Here is a 6,000-nt window from a genome sequence, read left to right as displayed (position 1 = left end):
ACCCAACCTAGCATAAAGGCTTCCTTGCAAAGTAAGGAGAAATGGCATGATACGGATATGTCCATTGCTATGTGGTTTTATCATGCTTGTATTCCATTGAATGCCATTAATTCTCCATTTTTCCAAGTTGCAATTAGCAAGATAGCAAGTATGGGCCATGGATATATTAGTCCTAGTTATCATGCACTAAGGGTTAATTTATTAAGAGATTGCAAGCAACAAGTGAAGCTAATTATTGATACTTTTCAAAGAACTTGGGCTGAAACAGGATGCACTATCATGGGTGATGGATGGACATATAATAGACAAAGATCTTTGATCAATTTCTTGGTGTACTCTCCTAAAGGGGATTTCATTTATTAAGTCGAGTTGATGCTTCAAGCTTTTATTACAAAATGCCGAGACATTATGCAATCTTTTTTCTGATATTATTGAAATGGTTGGGCCTAAAAATGTTGTTCATATGGTGACGGATAATGGAGCAAAATTATAAAGGCTCTCTGGAAGGAAAAATTAGAGAGAAATATGTTGACATTTATTGGTCTCCATGTGCTTGCTCATTCAATAAATTTGATAATGAAAGACATTGCCGAAATGCCAACAGTTCATAGTTTGGCAATTCTTGCTTCAAAGATAACGGTATTTGTCTATAATCATAAGTGGGTTTTGAATTGGTTGAGAACGCAACCAAAATGGACAAAAATTATCCATCCTGGAGCTACTCGGTTTGCTACTACTTTTATTGCATTGAAGAGCTTGCATGACCACAAAGATTACTTACAATCTTTGGTCATATCTTCTGACTTTAAAAAGTTTCTCAATGTTCCAAAAGGGAGAGAAGTTAAGCAAATTGTTTTGGATGAAAATTTTTGGAGAAATTGCTTGATAATGGTGAAGATAATGGGTCCTCTAATTCATTTATTATGGATTTGTGATTCTGATGAAAAACCGGCAATGGGTTATGTGTATGACGGCATATATAGGGCCCGGAAAGGCATCAAGGAATTATTTAAAAGAAAAAAACACTTGTACAAGCCCTACACTTCCATTATCAAAGAACGGTGGCATAGAACTCTACGAACGGGTATTCATGTCTTGGCATATTGGTTGAATCCGGCATTTCAATTTCATGAGCACAACTTGTGCCAAAAATTAGAAGTTCAACGGGGCATACTTGATGTGATTGAGCAACAAACATTGTTTAAAGCAAGTGACTTAATGGAAGAGATGAAAATATTTAGGGAAAGGCAAAAAACTTTTGCTCGACCACTTGCTTTAAGCACTAGCAAGACTACAACTCCCGGTAAGAATGAAATTATTTTATTTTAACTTGAATAATTATATTTCATTTTTGAGTTTTTTTTATTGATTGTTCAACATATTAACATGTGCAATTTTTTTCTTAGATGAATGGTGGAAATTCTTTGGTTGTGATGTTCCTAATTTGCAAAAGTTGGCTATTAGAATTCTTAGTCAAACGGCTTCTTCTTCCGGATTAGAACGTAATTGGAGTTTATTCGAACGTATACATACCAAGAAAAGAAATAGGTTGGAGCATCAAAGGCTTAATGACTTGGTTTATGTTCATTAAAATTTACGGTTGCAACATAGGTAAGTAAGTTTATGTTATTGCTTTGATAAAAAAAAGAAAAAATTATACTTGAGATTGATTTGTTTTTTTTCTCTCATTAGGTTGGCTTCAAAAAAAAGTCTTTATGATCCAATTGATTATGAATGCATTGATAAAACGGAATTTCGGGTGGTGGAAGAGGAGGTTGAAGGAGAACTTGCCTTTGATGAGTTAGAGTCTATGTTGGAGGAGCAACCAAGAATTAGTGAAGAATCAACCAACTTTTCTAAAGGTAAATTTTATTAGTTTTTTGAAATATTATCCTTTAATAACTAATGTTTTTCATACTTAATTATATATATATTTTTTGAGGTATTGAAGATGACATGGTTACCGTTGAGGAGGATGATAATGCAATGATTGATGTTGGAAGAATGACTAGCAATGATTTAGATGAAGAAGATTGGCTCACATCTCCTCCAAAAAAATTAAATTGAAATGTTTTTGATATGTTTAGTTAAGTTATATATTGTTGGATCGGGTGGCTTTTTACTTTTGATGTTTCTCAAAAACATTATTATGTACTTTTGTTATGTTTTTGGTATGTGATATGATGTTGCATTGTTGTGGAGTTTTTCTTATTTCTCAAAAACATGACATGTATCTTTTTATATGGTTTGTTATTAACTTATTATATTGTTATGAACTATGTTGTTATGAGTTATGTTGTTATTGTTGTTATGTTTTATAGAGTTGTATTTTTTATGTATTTTGTCATGAATTCATGAATTTTGATGTTGTTATGTCAGTATTATGCAGGAAAATAAAGTACAAAAAATATTTTTATAGTGGATGTTATTATTTATATATATATATATATATAATATTTATGATGTCATCTGGTCCGACCAAAACGGTTCATCCGGTCGGACCGACTGACCCATGACCCAATGATGAGACCGGTTCACTTCCCGGTCCGGGTTTAAAAACATTGGTTGTTTGTGAGTGAGTGAGTGGAGAAAGAGAGACTGTGTTTGTGAGTCAAAGTTGTTTTTTTATTTGAGGGAGGTTTTTCAAACCGGCTCTATAGGTTATTAAAAAAATTTATATACACAATTATCAAGATGATTTTTAAAAACCCCTTTATTAAAGTGCTTCTAAAGATGAAAATTGATGTAGTGTATCAATAATTTGACATTATATATAAATATATATAGATGGACTGTAATTAAGTAAGTAGAAGAATAATCCAAAGCTAAATGAATAGATTAAAACAATGCAAAATCTTCAATTAAGTTCTAGCAAAGTGGATCTAATAAAGGAGATCAAATATATACTAAAATTTAAACCAAAGATAAAAATAAAAGTATTAATCTCATATAATATTCAATAATTTTAATATCATATGGCTGAAATCTGTAAAACATCAACAAAGCTTATCAATAAGTCTAAATTAAAAATACAACAAAAGTTTTAAATCTTCTCCTTTGATCCTAACCTATATCTACTATAAACCAAAGCAAGATAATTAAAAGTTTTTACCTCAAAACCTGTAGTCTAATAACACGAGTCAATTCTCAGTATTTAGCGGTCCTGAATTTTCATTAGATTTGTCCAACACCTTGTGAGAGAATTGTTTTTAACATGGAAAAGAACTCTAGGGTTTCTAATATAGTCTTTTTTTGTAAAAAGCCCCCTTCTCTTAAAAAAGTTAAATAAGGGTCTCGAAAGCAAAATTTCAAAAAAACAAGGATAAATTACATAATTGATCACTAAACTATCCACGAGTTTCTATTTTGGTCACTAAACTAAGAAATTCTATTCTAGTTACTTGACTTATAAAATGCTTTCAATCTAGTCACCGTCTCCTATGGCATTAACAACGATTTGACGTGGCTCACCATGTCATGAGGAGCTCACGACTTCATCTCAATACACAATTGAAAAGAGTTTTTCCACTTTTTTTTATTTCTTTCCCTTTCTCCTTTCTTTCTCCTCCCCATCAAATCCCTTGAACCTGATCTTCTTCTCTTTACTCCACTGTGGAGAATCTAACCAACATGGCATTGGCCAGTAGAGAAAGGGATCGCCAAAATAGTTACAAAACAAATCAAATGTTTCTTCCTTTATACAAGGTTAATCCAATACTTTAGAAAAATTTAGCTTCAACATCGTTACCATTTGAATTCACTATCTTTAACATCTTCACCATCTTCACCATAAATTTGAGATAAGAAACAAGGAAACAATTTATTGTTTCCAAGCCTTGGCAGGAAAAGAGAAATGGCACAAGCCTTAGCGAGGGAAAAGCAAAAGAGAAGAAGGATTCTTTAGTAGCACGGCATTAGAGGGCTGAGCTGACATGGTGAGCTCCTTACAACATGGTGAGCCACGTTAGATTGCAGTTGATACCGTAGAAAATAGTGCCCATATTGAAAGAAATTCACAAGTTAAGTGACCAAAATAATTTTTTTTGTTAGTTTAGTGAGCAAAATAGGAACTCATGAATAGTTTAGTGACCAATTGTGTAATTAACCCAAAAAACAAAGAAGAGTTGATAAATTGTCCTTTGTTCTTATCATTGGTCTGGTAACTATAACATCCCCAAAATTAAAAACCCTAACTAGATTCACAATTAAATTTTTTTGCTATTGTTTATGTTTATACTAAAAAAATATAATTATTGACTAAAGAAATTTTAAATAGTCATTAATTAGTTACATGGGTTGAAATGGAAATAAAGTAAGTGTTATAGATTAATACAAAACGAGGGATAATATCAAATTAAAGTAATGTGAATAAACAAATATCTATATATAGGTATATTCTTAACCCTAAAGCTATTCTCTTATTTTCTCACAAAAGTGGTCGAATTTTTTTAAATTAGATCTATTGATACTCAATATCGGTTAACAAGAGAGCAAGATAGGGGTGAAGTTGAGGGTGCACAAACTTTTGTTTAGCATTAGGTGAGAGGTAAGTACTTTATTTATGCTTATATAGGAATATTGTATGTTTGATTATGTTAATTTATATATATTTGATTGAATTATTGGATTGAGCGATTCTTAAGTGCTTTGTATGTGGATTTATGCTTCAATATGTGAATATATATATATGATGAATTTACTTGGATTGAAAGATTATTTTATACGTATATATATGATAAAGAGAGATCAGTTGGATGTTATGGTGTGAGATATGTAATAATCAAAAGATAGTGGATGACTAGTGCTTGCTTTGTTTGGGTATGTCTTTTGGCCTAAAGATTTATGATGTGTGTTGTGATCTTTCTCATATCTATCTATATAGGCAACAATATGGTGTTATGGTACTATGTCCATATAGACGACAATAGCAGTACTTGATATTGATGACATTGGGATGTGTATCCATATAGGGGACAATATTGCATGCTCGGGGAGAGAGAGAGATGACAATTGGACCATCAGACATACTTAGCTAGACCAAGTAAAGCCTAAATAAATAAAACGGAATAAGAGACGATGATAGAGAATAGGGTAAATAATTTGATAATTAAATTGGCATAATGAACTGCTTGTTTATTTTCGTAATTTAACAATTTAAGTGACATGATTGATTTCAAGTATTAATTTACTGTTCATATTTATCGTCATGAGAATTTAAGTGATATGATTGCATGTATATTATTAATTATATATCATTGTATGATTGATTGTGCGTAATATTCTATTATGCATATTATTTTATTGATATGATTAATTTCATGTTAAATATATATATATATATATATATATATATATATATATATAACTTAGTATGATAACTTATATAATTGCATAAATATTATACTTAGTGAGCCGACAGCCAATCAATTGCCACCCAATTTTTAGGAGTAGACAATTAAGGTTTCTTTTGGCTAGCAATAAAGTAGGGCTTCTTACAGTTAGTGGTATCAAAGCTTACTTTTACGCTTGTAGAGGTAGAATTGGTTGGTATTTCTTGAATTATTAAAATAACAATTAAAATAAATACATTGACACTAAATACAAAATTGACAAAAGTAATGTATAGACCAGAGATTATTAGAAACAAAATTTGAATTTATAATAACAAAAAAAAATTAAAATAACATTAAATATAAAAGTAAAAAATTAAACAATACTACAGAATAGACCCTACACCCTGGAGAATTGTTGGAAAAGTAAAATAACAAACAAATTAATTTAAAATATTAAACCAAATTAAGAAAATTTTTTAAAAATAAAATTTAAAATCAAAATTAAAGTAGAGAAAAAAATTAATTGACTCTAATTAGTAAATAAAACAACTAATAGAATATTATTAAAAATCAAATAAATTTAGTAAGCAGAATAATAATGTAAATTTAGAGCTAGCATTATTAATTAGAGATTAAAGAGAATTTGAGATCCAAGAGCTTGATTAAC

The sequence above is a fragment of the Dioscorea cayenensis genome, chromosome 15, assembly GCF_009730915.1.
Source record: "Dioscorea cayenensis subsp. rotundata cultivar TDr96_F1 chromosome 15, TDr96_F1_v2_PseudoChromosome.rev07_lg8_w22 25.fasta, whole genome shotgun sequence".
Classification (NCBI taxonomy): domain Eukaryota; kingdom Viridiplantae; phylum Streptophyta; class Magnoliopsida; order Dioscoreales; family Dioscoreaceae; genus Dioscorea; species Dioscorea cayenensis.
The sequence above is the reverse complement of the archived record's forward strand: the minus strand, read 5'-3'. Positions refer to the sequence as shown.